At 38.6% G+C, this 20,181-nt stretch overlaps 1 protein-coding gene across 1 annotated transcript in view; it reads left to right on the top strand.

The window, feature by feature from the left end:
* Nucleotides 1–269: 269 nt before the first annotated feature.
* Nucleotides 270–20,181, top strand: part of NR3C1 (nuclear receptor subfamily 3 group C member 1) — a 152,697-nt gene continuing 132,785 nt past the window's right edge. Inside the window, exon 1 of the mRNA XM_031666510.1 lies at nucleotides 270–535. The gene's annotated coding sequence lies outside the window, so the exon portion shown is untranslated. The remainder of the gene's footprint in view (nucleotides 536–20,181) is intronic.

The following is a 20,181-nucleotide window of genomic DNA, read 5'->3' as shown; positions in this document are numbered from 1 at the left end:
GGATCTGCCTGGGGGAATATCTGCTGAATCAGTGGCTCTGAGCTGAACCAGGAAATTCACCATGATTAGGAGAGTCGCTGTGTTAGTCAGGGTCTCTCCAAAAAAAAAGTTATACCCAAGAGACAGGATCTTCTGATCCAAAATTTTCTTCACTTCTGAAATTCTCTGGTTTGTGCTCATCATTGGCAGCTATTTGTTCATCAAGAGTTGTGTAGTTGGCTTCTTCTGGAAAAAGGAATCTGCGTCATATCTAAGTCAGATTTCATTCTGGTGCTCTCAGAGCAGTTAGCCCAGGAAAGGGGCCGGCTTCTGTGGCTACTGGTGCAGAGGCAGATGCAGTTTGTGTCCCACAGATATTAACTTCGATAAGCACTTAATGAGGGCCTTCTCTGTGCGAGAATGGGGAGGAACAAAACGCAGCTCCTGCCCTCCTGGGGCTTTAGTTGTACCTTAGTAAGAGGAATTTTCATCTGCCTGGCTCCTTTCCTCAAAGAACAAAGAAGACTTTGCTTCATTAAAGTTTCTGAGAAGGAAGGTAGGTTATATTTTTATTCCCATTCTATAGCTGGGTAAAGTGAGTTCTAACAAAGTTACTTGATAAAGGTTACTCAGAGTTCGGAGCACCAGAGAAAAAGACAATCACAAGACTGATGTTGTGTGCTGGAAAGTTTAAACTGAACAGGAAGAAAACATTTTTGTGGGCTTTATCTAAAAAGAAATAGGTTGTTCTGAGTTTCTCAGTTTCATTTATTCAGCAAGTATGTGCCAAGTGCTGTTGTAGGCCATGAAGATACAGCAGGGAACAAAACAAAACTGACATGGAGCTTCCATCTAGAGAGGAGAGCGAGACAACGCGTTTTAAAATATATATAATGTGTTAGGTAAAAAGTGCTCTAAGGAGAGCTAAAACACAATGAGGGGCTAGAGAGTGATAGTGGCGGGGGGTGGTGCTTCTCTAGGAGGTGACATTTGACCAGGGGTCTGAATAAACTAAAGAGGCCAGTGATGTGAATATCTGGAAGACTCAAGGGGCGGGGGGAAATAGCCAGTAGAAAGGCCCTGAGGTAGGAAGGTGCGTGGCAAGTTTGAGGAACAGGAAAGACAGTCCGACGGGAGCAAAGAGAACCGGAGCTGAGGCCATCAGGGCAGCCAGGGGCCAGGTGCAGACTGGGCTTTGACTCTACGTGCAGAGAGGAGCTGCTGAGGATTCCAAGCAAAGGACTGCCCTGACCTGCCTTAGGTTTTAACAGGATCCCTCTGATTGGTGTATGAAGAATTAACTGTAGACAGGCAAGTGTGGAAGAAGGGAGAGCAGTCAGGAAGCTGCCACAACATGAGAGAGGTGAGGCCTCGGAGTGGAGCAGTGGAGATGGTGAAAAGTGTTTATTTTGAATGTGAAGCTTGCAGGATTTGCTGGAGGATTGGATATGGGGGATGAGAAAAAGAGAGAGGCTTACAGATCAGGTAATTTAGCTGATCCTTAAGCCCCTTACAGCTTAATATTATTCCAAGGTGCTAATAACAGCCAAAGTTAACAACCGTGTCTTGGACCCTCTGCCTTTATTTGCCTGCACAAGCGCGGGTTCCATCAGCTGCTAGCGGAGACACTTGGGCAAATGAGTGGTTATCTCTAGTCCTCAGTATCCCTGCTGTTAATGAGGGATGATCATTTCTTCTCTGCCTAGCTCAAAAGAATATGTTAAATAAAACTCTGTGAACTTTAGGCAGCACAGGCTGAGGGCTTCTTAGTAACATCATCAGAGTTACTTCTTAGTAGCACCATCAGAGTTAACTTTATGAGTCAGCTGAGTTGCCTTTGGGGTATATCATTAACAGATTCCAGGAAGCTCCCCTGCCCAAAAGCCTCCCACCAATGGCCTGCCTTGTTGAAAGAATTTCACAATTAGCCCAATTCCTTTCCATTAGGGCACTGTGGACTCCAAACATCTTCCTTTAAAATGGAAACTAAATCGAGCTACTGTCAGTCATTTGTCCTTTTAGGTGACGTTATATATCAGATCACTTTTCTGCCATTAGAGATAGTTGAAGTTTGAATAGGAAAAAGGAAAGAATGAACATGGGGCAGAGAATGCAATAGTTGGTGGGTTACTCAGTAGGCTGTGGACGGATGGAGAGGATCCTGGCGGGAGGAACCTGTAAAGATAAACTTTCTATGGGAAAATGTTGACAGATTTACCTGAGTCATGGTTTTTCTTACACCTCATAAAAGCGAAGTCTTCCAAGGGCAGCTCCTTGAAATAGTTATAACAAGTAGCCACAGAAGTTGAGTTGCTTAAAGAAAAACATTGAATTCATGGGGAACCGTACGCTTTAATAGCCCCTTTGGCTTACTTTGTTTAAACAAACTCATCCCGAGCATCTCACACTTCACCAATTGTGAGTGTCCCTGCTTTACTTCAGCCTTTTAAAGAGTGCCTTTCCCCTAAATATTTCTGGAAATGCCTAAGGGTGCTGATGTGCAGCCAGAAATAGTTCAGTTGTGTCCCCACTATGGCAAGAATCCACGGACCCAGGCTCTGATGTTTCCGTAAAGATGCCCCTCAGGACTAGAAATCTGTCCCCATCCCTGTTGCCACCACAGTCATCACCACCTGGAAATCCTGCAGGACCGACGTTTGTGAATTTGGAATATCTGCTAGATGCCTTACTACCTTGTTATGACCTTATTTCTTTATAACACATTTTTTCCTAGCGCCTTACATATTTTAAATGTATAATTCGGTGATTCAGATCACTGGTCCAGTGTCACCTCCCGCTCAGCAAAGTGAGATGAACACACTTGGTGCTACGTTCAGCTAGGCTGGCACTGCAGATGCACCCAGTACCAGCTATTCTAGTGGCTCAGGACAGGGCTTCCTCGCTGGAGATATGCTGCGCCAAGCAAGGCAGTTTTTACCCCCAATCCTGATAGTTGTACACATATTCTGCTCCTCCACCCCCACCAAGGTTGAAACTCTGCTCCTGTCAGCTTTGCAGCTACCAACACCCCCTCAGGGAGAGTCATCTCTGTTCCCAAACCCATATAAATGTCATTCAAAGCCAGAGGATGTAATTGCGGTAGTAATTGTTATAGTCTGCTCATCCAGGAGCCCCACTGCAAAGCTGTTTAAACCCCAAAGTGTTACTACCTTTTACAGAGTTATTATTCTTCCAAATCACACCCACAGCACCTTTCTCCAAGGCTGCAAAAGTGCCGCTAGGGTGGCTGGGTACAGGCAAGTTTTGATTTCAGTTGGGAAACTACCTATAACCTCCACTCTCTGCTAACACCAACTTTTCTTTTATTAATTAAAATAAATTAATTATTTTGTTTTATTTTATTTTATTTTACTTTAAGTTCTGGGATACATGTGCAGAATGTGTCAGTTTGTTACATAGGTATGCATGCGCGATGGTGGTTTGCTGCACCTATCAACCCATCACCTAGGTTTTATTTTGTTTTGATTTTTAGTTATACTTTATGTTCTAGCATACATGTGCACAACGTGCAGGTTTGTTACATATGTATACACGTGCCATATTGGTGTGCTGCACCCATTAACTTGTCATTTACATTAGGTATATCTCCTAATTATATCCCTCCCCTCTCCCCACCCCACGACAGGCCCTGGTGTGTGATGTTCCCCTTCCTGTATCCAAGTGTTCTCATTGTTCAGTTCTCACCTATGAGTGAGAACATGAGGCATCACCTAGGTTTTAAGCCCTGCATGCATTAGGTATTTGTCCTGATGCTCTCCCTCCCCTTGCCCCCCAACCCCTGACAGGCCTAGGTGTGTGATGTTCCCCTCCCTGTGTCAACGTGTTCTCATTGTTCAACTCCCACTTATGAGTGAGAACATGCATAACACCAACTTTTCTTATTGGAATTGTAGTGCCAGTTTAGTTCTTCAGAGGACGCACTTGTTCTTCTCTATAATCTGTTCTCCATCTGCAAACACCCTACTTTCTCAGACATAGGTTTGCAGTGCATTGGTGGGCAGGATTTCAGTCTTTTCTCTGAAAGTTCCTAATCCCTGTTGAAAAATGAATGCACTGGGGAAGGGTGTGGCCCATCTCTGCTCCCCAGAAGCTCCTGAGCCACATTTCTTACACAGTCCTGGAACCCTGGTGTCCTAAACCATGTCTGAACCTGTACCCTCTTGGCCCCAGAAAGGGACCAAACAGTACATCCCATGAAACCATAAAGAGATCATAACCTTCTCCTCTCTCCTCCAGCATCTCTACATAAACAACATTTATATAGATGACTGAATTCAAGATATGTTTATTTGGTACTGGTTAACTGGAAGTTGCTAAGTAGAATTACTTATAAAGTAGGGATGTGTTTTTAGTGATTGCAGAGAAGGCTCAACACCCCTAAACATGGTGGGAACTTTCTGGGGAGGCAGGCTGTGAAGGATAGGGTATTAGCATCTGTTCATGCTGCTACAGTAAGTGTTCATGCTGCTACAGTAAAAATACCATAGATTTGGTGACTTAAACAACAACCATTTATTTCTCACAGTTCTGGAGGCTGGGAAGTCCAAGATCAAGGCACTGATAGATTCAGTGTCTGGTAAAGACCTGCATCCTAGTTCATAGCCAGTTGTCTTCTCACTGTGTCCTCACAAGGCTGAAGGGGTGAGAGAGCTCTTCCGTGACTCTTTTATAAGGGTAATAATCCCCTTCGTGGGGCTCCACCTTCATGACCTAATTACTTACAAAGGCCCTACCTCCTAACATGATCATATTGGGGGTTAGGATTTCAGCGTATGAATTTTGGGGAGACACAAAACTTCAGTCTATATAACAACACGTACTGTGAAACTTTCCTACTCATAAAAGTAATATATCTTCACTGGAGAAAGTAAAAAAGTACAGAAAAATATGTAGAAGAAAATCTACCATCATCTCACATCCAGAGATATCCATGGTAAATATTTTAATACATTTCCTGTGAAGTTATTCAGTAAACTAACAGAGTTTAGAAAACATAATCTAATATAGAAGCATGAAATTCATAAAGATATATTTAAAATAAAGTTAATATGTATGTGTGTATATGTGTTTATATATATAAAAATATATATGCTTATTATTTTATTGTGAGCATTACCCCATATTATTAGAAAACCATGATTTTTTTTTCCCTTTTTTTTTTTTGAGATGGAGTCTCACTCTCTCACCCAGGCTGGAGTGCAGTGGTGCAACCTTGGCTTACTGCAACCTCTGCCTCCCAGGCTCAAGCAATTCACCTGCCTCAGCCTCCTGAGTAACTGGGATTACAGGTACCCACCTGTAATTTTTTTTGTATTTTTAGTAGAGAAGGGGTTTCACCATGTTGGCCAAGCTGGTCTCAAACTCCTGGCCTCAGGTGATCTTCCCACCTTGGCCTCCCAAAATGCTGGGATTACAGGCACCACTGCACCAGACAAACACCCATGATTTTTGATGGCAACATTTCATCTTATGGATGCAATATAATTAATTTAAACGTTCTACTACTAGTTAATATTAAGGTCATTTCCAATTTTTATTACTGTTACATTGCCTCTCATTTTCTTTATAAATATTTGGCTCTTTTTATTTTGGATATATGTAGCTAAAATGCCATCCAGATAGTTTATTCTGATTTAGTGCCCACTGGGTTCTAGGTGCACGACTGCCATAGCAGAGAGAGTTGCATACAGTTCAAGTTTACATTTTGTTTTGAGCGGGAGAAACTGAAGACCAAGTTCCTAATATTCTTTGGCCTGAAAAATGGCTACATAACCTTGCCAAATCTCTTAACATTTTCATGCCTTAGTTTCTAATATGGAAAATGAGGATCCTCACCAATTTGTAATTGTAAATTATTACACAAGAATGAGGTATTCATTTAACCATATGATGAGATTGTGTAGCTAAAGTTAATTAATTGGTGCTCAGTGGTCAGACTACTGGCTTTAAATCCTAGATCCATTATTCATTACTTCCTATTGTGTAACCTGGGCAAGTTACTTAACATCTCTTCTCCTTAGTTTCCTCATCTAAAAAATGAATAACAAAAGCACTTACCGTAAGTGAGGATGAGATAAGATGGTGCTATATGTGAGTAGTACACATCTGTTACTATTACTATCATTGTTACTTATTATTAAGCAGTGAATTTAGATTCAATGTGAAATGGTTTAGAAGTCATCAGCTTCCCATTGTGTGTCCTTAAAGCACTGGTGATATGAGTATGTCTCTATCATGCAGTTATAACTTTAATCAAAATATGAAAGTAATTTTAATCAAAATGCCAAGTCAAATTAGTAAAGTCAGCCTCTTCAAAATGTGTGCCCCAAAGTAATAAGGTCTGCAGGGTATGCCTCATGGACATTTGGTGGGGAGTGGGTGGTAGTCAGAACGGTGAAAACAGTGGGAACTTTTAGGGTCCCCACTCACATTGCTTTGCTTTTATGGCAAATATTGTTAGCTGATGAACAAAATCATTTCCTTTTCTTGGACTCACAGCTAGACCTAACTTTCCAAGTCCTGTACAGTTAAATGTTACCATACAATTACAATGGGGCCATATGGTGTCTTTCCCAACCACCCAAGCCTGCCATTGCAGTGTGAAAGCAGCCATAGGCAATACTTAAACAAAAGGATTTGTTGTGTTCCAATAAAATGTTACCAAACTTTCCTAGTTTGCCAACCCCTGAACTAGAGCATGGTGAGGCAAGAGAGAATTGCAGAACGTGGCTGGAAAGGCAGAAGGAGTCAGGGAGGAAAGACCTTGTGGAACTCTAGCACAGAGTTTGGATTTTATCCTAAAAGCAGAAGGGAAGCCTTTGACAGGTTTTAGAAAAGGGTATGACCTGAAATATAGAAGCTCAGTCTTCAGCAGATCAGTATTTCAGCTTTCACTCACCATATGAACCATTGATCCCATGTTGTTACTTCTTCCATAGAATCTCCTCTTAAGGAAATTTAAAGCAAGCTTCTGACTGAGATGGCATTTTCAGGGAAAGACCAGGAGGCAGACCCCAAGGGGCTTCACAAGATGGCATTTTTGTGGCCTTGGTGGATTTGCCATGACCGTGGCTTGGCAGGATCAGAAACCTGAATCTGTCAGCCCACCTTCCGTCTTTTCCGTCTTTACACTTTATAGTGTAATTTCCTATAAAGAATTACTCAGTGTAAGTAATTTAGGTACTTAGTGTAAGTTTAGGTGATTAACGTATTAAGAATTACACTAAGAATTACACTAAGTTTAGGTGATTACTGTATTAAGTCAAAATGCCCAATTTAGTAATTTTTAATGAAAAACATAATTGCCACATGTGAGAAGCCCATTCTATTTTCATAGACATACTAATATTAGAATAACAATGACCATAATGGTTAGCATTTATTAACAATAACATCCTGCCAGGCACGGTGTCAAGCATTTTCCATGATGACCTCACAAGTCTATCGGTAGGAATTGTGGTTAAAACCCTCTTATAGATAAAGTCAGAGGTTTTAAACTTGTAAGATCACAATGCTAGTGAGTGGTAGAGATGAGAGTTGAACCCACATAATGTAAACTAGAGTGTGAATACCTAACCACTACGACAGTGTCTCATAGAAGACATGTTCAGAGGTTGCCAGTAAACAATGAATCCATGGGGGAAAGGAAGGCAGGCAAATCTGATTTTAATGTTATCAGGTTAATGTGGCCTGATGCAGCCATCTTGCAGAAGAACGGTATTGCTAGCAGGTCCTCCATGTTTGCTTATAACACTGGCTATGGCCTTCCCACTAGGATAGGAATTCCCAAATCCTATAATTTCCTAGATGGTGCTGGAAGAGGCATTGCTGAGGTTTGTTTTGCCAACTAGCTTTCCCCTCTTCTTCTTGCCTTATTTGTCATTCTGTCCGTTAAGATGACTTTTCATCAATTTTACATGAATTTCATAATTAACCTCTGAGGGTAATTCCCCCAGTCCACCCTACTATCAGGGCAGTCCCCAATATGACTAATCATTCCCAAATACTAAGACCACAGAACGCTTCAGAATCTTTATTTATATCTTTACTATTAAAAAACGATGCTATCATTTCCTGAAATCTCAATAAAAAAGAAATACTAAGCTATATCTGGAGTGAAATGGTCGGTAAGAACACAGTTTGTCACACAAAATAATGAAAATGCTAACTTCTTACTTATAGTGCAGACCAGGGTCCTTCCTCTAGAATTAGAAATATTAGGCTTTCCTTAGATGTGATGGGGAGTTCATTGGGGCTAGTATTTCAGCTTTTGAACTCTTCAAAAGGAACAGAAATGAAAAAAAAGACCTGCTTTAATAACAAGATTAAGTCTATATGATTTATGGACTTATGATATGAGCGAATCTGACATCCACTCACATGGGTGGTCCTCCCAAGGGATAAACTTTGTAAAAACACATTTAAGGAAAAGGGAGCAGATACTGTTGGTGGACTCTTCACCAGGAAACACACTGAAAGGTTGCAGTAGCACATCAGAGCCTCACAGGTCGGCATCAGTCAAACAGCTGTTCCATGCACCACAAGAATTCGTACATATTTCAAAATGACTAATTTGTACCTATGAGACAGGATTTGACCCACTAATTATTGTACCGTAACGTTTTAATAAAAATTGTTTTTTCAAAGTGATGCTTTGATGAGCAGATGAATTATCATGTGGGAGTTTAAAAATTAGTCAAAGGAGTCTTGACAACTAAGTCCTTTAAACGTGGCCTTCCCTTGGCCTCTGCCTACTCCTGATCATAATCTGAATAAACTTTAACTTTTCGACTAGAATGTAAAACATGTGTTTTTATAAAACAAATATTAATGGCATAACTCTTTTGCTTTATTATTTTAGCTGATTTGTATCAATGTATCAACATTCTAAAGAAAATAGGAAGCATATGTTGGTTAATAATTTTTATTACTATTGACATGTAATTCACATGGCATAAACTTAACCATTTTTAAAAGTACAAATCAATGAGTTTGAGTATGTTCTTAATTTTGTACAACCATCTCCGCTATCAAATTTCAAAGCATATCCATCACACCAACAATAAACTCTGGTTCTATTAGTAGTCACTCGCAATTCCCTTCTCTCTAGCCCCCTGGCGACCACTAATTAATTACCCTTCTGTCTCTATGGATTTGCCTACCGTGAACATTCCATATAAATGGAATCACACAATATGCAGTCTTTTCTGTCTGGCACCTTCCACTTAACATAATGTATTAAAAGTTTCTCCATGTTGTAGCATGCCTCAATCCACACTTCGTTTCTTGTTATGGCTGAATAACATTTTGTCCTATGAATCTACCACATTTGTTTATCCACTCATGAGCTGATCATTTAGGCTGTTGCCATTTATTAGCTATTATGAATAATGTTGTTATGAATGTTCATGTACAAGCTTTAGGATAGACATGTTATTTCTCCTGGGTAAAGTCCTAGGAGTTGAATTGCTGGGTCATATAGTAATTCTATGTTTACCTTTTTGAGAAAACTGCCAATATGTTTTCCACAGTGTCTGAACCATTTTATAATCTCGCTGGCAATGTATGAGAGTTCCACTTTGTCCACATCTTCACCAACATTTATTTTCCTTTTCTTAAAAAATAATTATTGCTGTCCTAGTGGGTATTAAGTGATATCTCCTGTATTTTCAATTTGCATTTCTATAATGAATAATGCCATTGTGCATCTTTTATGTGCTTATTGGCTACTTGTACATCTTCTTTAGAGAATTATCAGGTAATGTAGCTTTTTTTGAAATATTGGTTGTCTTTTTATTGTTGAAATATAAAAGTTCTTTATAGATTCTAGATCTAGACCTTTATTGGATATATGACTTGCAAATTTCTGTGTGTTGTCTACCATTTCTACCATTCTGTGTGTTGTCTTTTTATTTTCATTATAATGTCTTTTGAAGCAGAATAATTTTTCATTTTGATGAAGTCCAGTTTGACTATTTTTTTCTTGTGCTTTTGGTATCATAACTAACAAACCATTGACTAATCCGAGATTCTGATGTATGTACATGCTAAGTTTTACAATTTTAGCTTTTACATTTAAGTTTTTAATCCATTTTGAGTTAATTTTTTTAAACATTCTTTTGCATGTAGTTATCCAGTTGTCCCAGCGCCATTTGTTGAAAAGGTGATTCTCTCCTCGTTGAATAGTCTTGGTATTCTTGTAAAAAATCAGTTGACTATAGGCATATGGGTTTCTGGACTCTCAATTCTACCCCACTGATTGAAATGCCTATCCTTATGCCAGTACTACACTGTCTTGATTACTGTAGCTTTGTAGTATGTAAGTAGTAGTAGATTTTGTGAGTCCTCGAACTTTGCCTTTTTTAATAGATTGTTTTGCTATTTTGAGTGAAGTATTTTTTTAAAATATCAAGTTAAAAATGAAGCTGCCATTCTCTAAAGGAGGGCGATTTCAGAAAGGCACCGAGACCTGTGCTTGGTATGTAGTAGGTGCTTTTGAAAATGTTTGTTGCATGGAATGAATTGATTTCTTCTCTATTCTAACCCTCAATGCCATGTTAATTTCCCCTTTGGAGTCTTTCATCTCTCCCTTCTCTTTTCTAAGAAAATCAGTAACTCTGTCATTCATATATTGTACACACATGTATCTTTATTTGTTTATGTGTCTGTTTTCCACTAATTAGACTATAATGCCATATAAGACTAGAATTACATCTAATTCATTGCTGGGTCCCAAAGCCATGTCTTAAGACCATAAATGCATAGGGTTTTTTTTCTTTTTAAAAATTTTTATTTTTAATTATTATGCATACATAAGAGTTATAGATACTTACAGGGCACATGCGATATTTTGATATAAGCATACATCATATAACGATCAAATCAGGGTAACTGGGATATCCACCACCTCAAACATTTGTCATGTATTTGTGTTAGAAACATTGCAATTCCACTCTTAGTTATTTTGAAATATACGATAAATTATTGTTAACTATAGTCACCTTGTTGTGCTACTGAACACTAGATCTTATTCCTCATATCTAACTGCATTTTTGTATCCATTAAACATCCCCTCTCTATCTCCCCTCCCCACTACCCTTCCCAGACCCTGGTAACCATCATTCTATTCTTTCTCTCTCTGAATTTCCACATATGAGCAAGAAATGTGGTATTTGTCTTTCTGTGCCTGGCTTATTTCTCTTGACATAATGTCCTCCAGTTCCATCCATATTGATGAAAGAGGCAGACTTTCATTCTTTTTTATGGCTGAATAACATTTCATTGTGTATATGCACAACATTTTCTTTATTCATCTGTTGGTAGACACTTAGGTTGATTCCATATCTTGGCTATTATGAATAGTGCTGCAGTAAACATGGGAGTGCAGATATCTCTTTGATATACTGATTTTCTTTCTTTTGGATATATATCCAGCAGTGGGATTGCTAGATAATACGGTAGCTCTATTTTGTTGTTGTTGTTGTTGTTTGGGTTTTTTTTTTTTTTTTTTTTAAAGAAGCTTCATACTGTTCTCCATAGTAGCTGCACTAATTTACATTCCCACCAACAGTGTATGAGGGTTCCCCTTTCTCCACATTTTTGAGAGCATCCATAATTCCCTGTCTTTTTGATAAAAGCGATTTTCACCAGGATGAGATGGTATCTCACTGTAGTTTAGACCTATATTTCTCTGATGATTAAGGATGTTGAGTATTTTTGGCCATTTGTATGTCATTTATTCAGATCTTTTGACAATTTTTAAATCAAATTATTTTTTCCTATTGAGTTGTTTAAGCCCCTTATATATTCTGTTTATTAATCCCTTATCAGATAGGTAGCTTCCAGATATTTTATTCCATTCTGTGAGTTGTGTCTTCACTTTATTGATGACTTCCTTTGCTGTGCAGAAGCCTTTTAGCTTGAAGTGATCTCATTTGTCCATTTTTGCATGGTTGACTGTGCTTTTAATGTCTTACTCAAAAAATCTGGCTGTGACTGCGTTCCATACTCTGCAATGACATGTAACTTCCAGCAAGTCCATATTATACCTAAAGCCTACTTCAGCGTGTCCATAAAAGCAAGTAAGAATAAAAAGTAAGAGCAACAACTCATATTTATTTATTTGCTGCTTATTATGTGCCAGGCTGTATCCTATTTTTTTTTTTTTTTAGATAGAGTCTCACTCTGTCACCCAGGCTGGAGTGCAGTGGTGCAAGGTTGGCTCACTGCAACTTCCCCTCCTGGGGTCAAGTGATTATCCTGCCTCAGCCTCCCTGGCTGAAATTACAGGCACGTGCCACCACCCCTGGCTAATTTTTTTGTATTTTTAGTAGAGATGGGGTTTTGCTATGTTGGCCAGGCTGGTCTCCAACTCCAGACCTCAAGTGATCCACCCACCTCAGCCTCCCAAAGTGCTGGGATTGCAGGTGTGAGCCACCATGCCCATGTGCCAGGCTATGTTCTAAGTGCTCTACCCATGAGAACTCACTTAGTCCTTGTAACAATCCTGTGAGGTAGGTACTATTGTTTCTCCCCATTTTACAGGGAAGGAATCTGAGGCACACAGAGGTTAAGGAGTTTAGCAAAGTCACTGTAGCTAACAAGTGGCAGAACCAGATTCAAACCCAGAGCCCACACTCTTAATCACTATGTTGCTTCTAGAAGAAAGAAAATAATGGATGAAGGATAGTAAAAACATGCAAGCCCTTCTGAGCCCCCTGTTGTTGGCCCCACTTCGGCAGCAGTGTTAGCAAGACTATGGGAACTCAAAGGTGACACTTAGCGCTCTCCTCCAGAGGCTGCAGGAGCCACCATTGGATAGCTAGCCATTTGTATCCCTGTGACGGCGGAGACAAGCTCACACTATTGCAGGTTTCTCTACTCTGGAAAAGACTCCCAAACTAGGGTTACTCAAGTCTCTTTTTTGGTGAATTTCATTAAAATTACCACATAAAAATAGAGTTTGTCCTGAATTATACATATAGGAGAAAAATGATAAAATAAAATAATTTCCATTATCTTTGTAGCAAAAAAAAGTTTGAATGATTCTACCAGGTTCTCTGAAGGACTTTGTTTTCAAAGGAGATGTTAAAATGTGTAAAATATCCAAAGGATACACTTTTGCACCTGAATTTAGGATCTTAAGAAACATCGTTTTACTATGTTTCCCAATGACTGTTGAAAAGAAGCAGTGACTGGGTTACATCTAGGGTAGGGTTTCTCAGCCTCGGCACTATTGACATTTTGGGCTGAGTAATTCTTTGTTGTAGGGGGCTGTGCTATGTAATGCAGGATGGTTAGCAGGATCCCTGGCCTCTACCCACTAGATGCCAGTAAGATTCTCCCTTTCCATCTATGACAACCAAAAATGTCTCCAGGAATTTCCAAATATTCCCTAAGGCCAAAATCACCCAGTTAAAAACTAGTGGTCTAGGGAAGACCATTATAATTAATAGCATGTCTATGATCTCCCCAAGGTATTGCATGGAATGCCACTTTTCTTTTATCATAGTACTTCAAATACTTGTGTGTTACTGAAAACATTTATAAACAAAATATATTTGATAGCAGGATATGAATATGCCTGTGTCCTTGGAAGAAAAAGAGGGGACAAGAGAACAGGTATGACAGAATGTTGTTGGTGAAAATAAATTGGTAATATAGATTGAATATCCCTTATCTGAAATGCTTTGGACAGGAAGAGTTTCAGATTTCAGATATTTTCAGATTTTGAAATATTTGCAGAAATACATACAGGTAGAGCATCCCTAATCCAAAAATCCAAAATCTGAAATGCTCCAATGAGCATTTCCTTTGAGCATCATGATAGCTCTCAAAAAGTTTTGGATTTTGGAGCATTTCCGATTTCAGAATTTGGGATTAGGGATATTTGATCTACAGTAATGCCAAATACTGCACTAAAATTAGCAAACGTAATCTCATTGAATTGTCAAAACAGCCTTAAGAGGAAACCCGATCATTATGCCTACTTAGTAGATGAGGAAACAGAGGTAACTAGGTCAAGGTCACACAACTTGGAGTATCAGTCTGGATTCTTTCTAGTTCTGCCCTTGTCCAAGCTAGTTCTGTTAACACTATTCTTCCTTTCAGCATAATCTTTGTCATCACTGGAGCTTATATCTACCTGCCTGCCACCCAGCACCAACCATTCACCCTTTAAGTCTCATCCTGCCTCCTCCAGGAGCCTTCCCTCACCCCTGCCTTCACCTTCTGACCTGTGCTCCCTTCACACCCTGTGCCCTCTTAACTGGGAAAGCCCTGAGGGCAGGGACCATACCTTATTTACCTCTATCTCCAGCTTCCTGCACAGAGGCATTCAGCAGATGACCAGTAAATATGGGCTGTCTAATAAAAACTTTGCAGCTAGAGATAATGAAAGACACATAATTACTTCTGTGTGGGTTGAGGAAGAAGGGAAGGGGAAGTCCAGATACCTAAGCAGAGAAAGGCAAACAGTCCAAAAGGGGAAAAGTAACTTACCCAAATCATGCAGTTGAGGGCAGGAAGAAAGGGGGACAAAGCCAAAACCAAAACCCAGCCCCTCGTGCCCAGCCCAGTGCTTTGTCTGCTATGTTATACTAACTGTGATCATGAAATTAAAGGGTTTTTGATGGCACTGATACAAGTAAATAAATGGCTTTATGAGTTAACACATGACAAGCAATAAACTCATAAAACGTAAATATTGACATCTGAGGATTATATATCACTATGTTTAGTGTGTGGAGAACCCAACTAGGAATTAGGAAAGCTTGCACGTTCAGTTTAGTTTCTTGGCAAATCAATGAGACTTCAAACAAATCATTTCATTTCTCTGTGCTTTTGTTTCTTTTGGCTGTAGTATTTTGCTGGTTAAAGAGCACGTGATCAATGTCTGTGCTTTTAAATGTCTGTCTGTATTTGAGCATGCTCAGCTGGATATGGAAAATCTATGGTTCTCTTGGGTTTCATAAGGATCAAATCCCACAGTGATATGTAAACTTGTGTGGTTTACAGAATTATAGGACCTCAAAGCCGGGAGAGTCCTGATAAATCATATAGTGAAAATTTCCAGCCAGTGCCTGGATTTATTTTACAGAATCTTTCTTTTATTGGACAGGTGCTCACTTCACAATCCATGATGTAAGGAGAAAAGGGGCTTAGTTTGAAGGAAGTTAGCATAGTGTGTGTGCGTGTCCTTTCTGCTTGGGGTATGCCTACAGGGCTATCTCACTTTCTGAAAGTATAATAATAACAAAATTACTTTACCGTGCATTAATTAAATGTCAGAGACCATGCTAAATGCTTTACAGAGAGTATCTTATTTAATCTGTATAAGAACCTCGTGAGGCAGGTAATATTATTAAGCTTACTTTTCAGATAAGGAAACTAACATTCAGAAAAGTTAAGTAACTTGCTAAAGACATGTGTCTACTAGGAGGTAGAGTCTCAAGTCTATTTCAAGCTCCAGATTGAGCTGGAGCTATTAATAAGTAAATAAATGTCTATTGAATCCAACTAATGACATCCCACTCCGTATTCCCCTGCCACTGATGAGAGAGAGAAGTATAAAGTTTATGTAAATAAGACAGAAGCAATGTTTTATAAGCGTTGTGGATTTAATTCCACTAAGGGATTGATTTTTCATCTTAATGGAGCTTTTTCTTCAGCTATCAAGTTTCAGTTTTAAGATGGCAAACGCTAAGAAGATATTAAAATATTTTAATACATAATTCCACTAGATAATATTTACAGGTACTGTTAATATATTACCAAGTCTACTATAAATAAAATGATAAAACAAAAGGCTGGATCAATATGGAAAGTAGGCCCTAAAGAAAAACTACATAAGACATTTCTCTTAGAAGATTACCAGGTTTCTCTCTCTCTCTCTTTTTAAACACAGCCTAAAATAGAAAAACAATGAATGTATTAATAAAAAAAATGAAAACCTGAGGCAGATGTAACCAGAATAGGTGAATTAACTGAAGATTGATATTCTTATTTATGTTTGTGTATTTTAAATAAAGAAGGAGTTTGACCATCTCATCTAGTTAATCATTAAAAGGAAACTCGAGCCAAACTTGTGAAGCAGGTAAAGTTTATTTTTAGACATTCAACTGGCTTCTCTTTTGGGCTCCCCTTTTCTTTTGGGGTCATCCTCCAAGTCTGGTAACCTTAACCTCCCGCTCTCTTCCAGAAGGAGCAACACCCCCATGTTTTAGACGTTTACTTCTGAGGTCAGGATCCTTTCCGATGCAAGTGTTAGCTAACTCCAGCTGGCTGAAGAGGAAGGAGGAGGAAGAGAAGGAGGGGGAATAATGTATTGAAGTGTGTAATAGTCAAGTCTAGGAGGAGTCCTAACCTCAGGATCGAGACATTCAAATTATATAATTGGGAATCTTTTCCAGATCTCTTTGCTTTTTTTTTTTTTAAACCTCAATTCAATGGAGTCTCTAAGTGGTAGACCACAGCTGCTCCAAGCTTGCATCGTATCAGCTTAGCTATTCCTGTTGAGAAACAAGGCAAGTTTCCAAGTAGTCCCAGAAAGCCAAGAATTAAGGCTTATGTGTCCTCATCATGTGCCCGTCTCTGATATTACCAGACTTGGCTCATGCAGAGTTACAGATGGGTTAATACCACCATAAGCGCATGGACCAAAGTTAGGGAAAGGATAGTTTTCCAAAGGAAATGTTAGTTCCTAGTATCATATGTGGAGAGTGGATGCTTGGCAAGCAAAACAATACCTATCTACCATGTGGCCACAACACAGCAGATCAGGGTCCCTGGTAGGACGGAGGCAGTCATCAAGCATTATGGTATCCCTAAATAATCCCGTCCCAGTTCATATGTAAACCAATCCTCTTAAATTGTTCATGCATTTAACATAAGGATGGATTCACCAAAACTGTATCAATAGCAAAACATGAGGGGTCTCCAGGTTGTAGCCTGTCCTGAGTAGCCATGCATGACTCCTGCACTAATTGATTTTTTCTAGAATGTCTAAAGGAAAATGAAAGTAGAAAATGAACTGATAGTGGACAAGCATTTTTAAAATACACCCAATAATGTGGCACTTTTGGGTGCTTGATAATTGTTGCAAATCATATTTGCCTGAGAAATTTCAATTCTATAATAATTGTACAATAGTGCAAAGATCTAGATACAAGAATATTCATTGCGGCATGTCTTGCAATAGTGAAAAATTGAAAACAATTTAAATATACTTCAATAAGGAAAAGGTTAAAACAACGGTATACTATGCTACTATTACCTGAAAATATTGAAAAGATAAAAAGATGTCCAATAACATTTGATGAATAAAGGTTGAAAAAAACATGTAGTAAAATCTCATTTTTGTTTTTAAAAAACATATATGCATTCATGCATCCATGCATAGACAAAAAGCGTTTGAAAATATACAATAAATTATAGTTAATCACATTTACCTTAAGGTACTGCAGAACATCAGAACTCATTCCTCTTATCTAGCTGTAATTTTGTAATTGTTAACTAATCTCTCCCCATCCCCTTCCCCCTGCCCTTCCCAGCCTCTGATAGTCACAATTCTACTTTCTATTTCACATAATAAAAGTTTTTAAAGAGGGGAAAAATGGGGTGGGGGATCTGGAATATACGTAAAAACTCAAAATTAGTTACATCTTTGCTGCCATCAAAATACAAAAAGAAAAAAATAGTTAAATCTGCAAAATGGGATTGTGTGAGGAAGTTTTTACCTTTATACATTTCTACCTTCTGTATGTTTGGATTTTTACAAAAAAGTATATGTTATTTTCTAGCATCTTTTTAAGTTTTTTTTTTTAACAGAAGTAATATCTAAAGTTATTTTTCATCCTTGTAATGCCATTTACACAAATATAACGATTTTTCTTGGACGGCCCCAATCTCTCTTCTGTAAGATCTTTCCCCAATTGTCATATCCATAACTCATACCTCCTCACCCTTCACTGCTCTCCATTTTCTCTATAAAGTGAGCCCAGTCAGTACTTGTAGGCTTGTTAAGCATTACTTCTAATTAAAAAGACTAACTTGTAAAGCAAATGTGGAAATGTACTAATATAGCATCAGGCACAAAATAGCCATTCAATAACCAAACTATTTAATTCCTTTTTTTTTTTCACACTTCTTCCTTTCCCTAATTCCAGAAAGAACTTGAACTGGGTCATAACAAAGACAAATTTAGACAGATAGATAAAGATATCTCATAGGTAGAAATAAACTCGAGTAATTATAAACTAATCACAGGAGGCTCTGTTGGTCTGATGAACAGAAACATGTGCGATAAAATCACAGAGAGGTAAAATAGAAAATGAAAATCAGGATCAAGGAAAGGGAAATAAAAATATGCTGGACATCATTCAATAACTATTTGCTGATGGTAATTATAGGGATGGAAAACCCATCAGGCCCACGGAGCTAAAATTAATCAGCAAGTATTCACAGAGTGCCTACTGCTTCTATTACTGGTTCTGGCTTCCTGCCTGCCCAGTGCAGAGGCTGGAGACATTTGCGTGACATTCAGTTTGTCAAGATAGAAGGAGCAAAATAAGCAGACAGAGGCTCACTGCAGCCGCCTATACCCATCATATTGTTGGAATCATAGTCAAGTGAGACAAACTCCTTCAGTGGAAGACGATAAAACTAGCTTAAAAGTTGTAAACATCACTTCATCACCCAAAAAAGGCCCAATTAAGTGGAGATACTATTTCTGCAAAGCAATCGTCAATTCATTTGTGTAACATTTGAAATTTCAAAGTACAAACCCACATTCTATTAAAGGCAGGAAGTGAAACCAATAAAACTTGTAACAACTATACTTAATTTTCAGGGTTCTTTCCATTGCTGACAAACATTTTAAGTCATGTCTAATTCTCTTAAAATGTACAATATGATGTTTATGTCACTGTTAATATTTTGATAAAGAGCTATTGTCATGGACATCTGGGTTTTTTTCTGCATGCCCAGAAATTCCTTTTCTCCTATTTAAATTTAAAATCTCCAATTATTTGGAGAAGCACCTCCTCTTCTCTCTCTTTCATTTGTACCTCACTCTTAGGTGTCAGTGGTGGGCACCTGAGCTAGGCTTTGCCCATCAGAGTACACATTCCTGACATCCCTTGGTCACAGTTATTGGTCCAGGGATAAGCATTTGAACCAACTGGACCAGTGAAACCCCTCCCAGGAACAACTACTAAAATTATGGGGAAAGAAAAGAACTCTCTTTCCACTAAAGTTACTAACGTGGCAGGATGTTTTAAATCCAGGTGCCACAGGCCACCAGGTAGAGAGGTGGAGATAACCTTTCCAGAAAAACAAAACAAAACAAAACAAAACAGGAAAATGAAGCTAAGGGATAAAATTTAAGCCCTTTTGACTTCATTTGAGCCCCTGAATCCAGCCATGCCTGAAATTAAACTTCCTCTGGACTTTTCAGTGAATCAAAAAACTCTGTTTTTGTTTTAAGAGTTGGGTTTCTTATAAATGCACCAAAAAATGACCTAATGAATGTTGACTACAAGCTTCCATTAGAAGTATTATCTCCAAGAGAAAAAAAAAAAACAAATAACTTGAAGGAAACCCTTCTTAATTCAAGTCAGTCCTGCTCACCTCTAGGAAACCCTCCCCAACACCATCTCCATATCCACACCCACTTCCCTGATCTTAAACACCAGATGACTTCTTGAAGCTTATGTAGTGCCTTATGCATCTATCACATTTCTGTAAGTCTGCATTGTTCTATAATGACTTGTAATCGTATCTGTCTCCATTTCCTCCAGAGAAGAGATTTGATCATTTTTGTATCCCTGTAGCCTTATACTGGGGCCTAACATATAATAGTTGCTATTTTGTTGAAGGAATTCTCTTTTGTTGAAGGAATTCTCTTTTGTTGAAGGAATGAATGAATAGGAGAGAATATTAATTAAGAAAGTCTCTTCTATTAATAAACATTCCCTGATTGATTGAAACCATGCATAAAATAGCTAATTATCAGAAGACCAAAGTAAACAACATCTCCAAACTGAATCCTCAAAGTGTTAGTCATTGGAAGCTGCATAGCTGAGAATTCTTCTTCTGGTCATTAGGGTTGAAAGGGTGGGTGAATGTGGAGACATGATTCTTTCTTTTCCAAAACATTTACTATTTTTTAAACTCCATAAAATG

Source organism: Papio anubis, chromosome 5 (genome assembly GCF_008728515.1).
Source record: "Papio anubis isolate 15944 chromosome 5, Panubis1.0, whole genome shotgun sequence".
NCBI classification, from domain to species: domain Eukaryota; kingdom Metazoa; phylum Chordata; class Mammalia; order Primates; family Cercopithecidae; genus Papio; species Papio anubis.
Note: the sequence above shows the minus strand (reverse complement) of the source record. Positions and strands in the feature narration are given on the sequence as shown.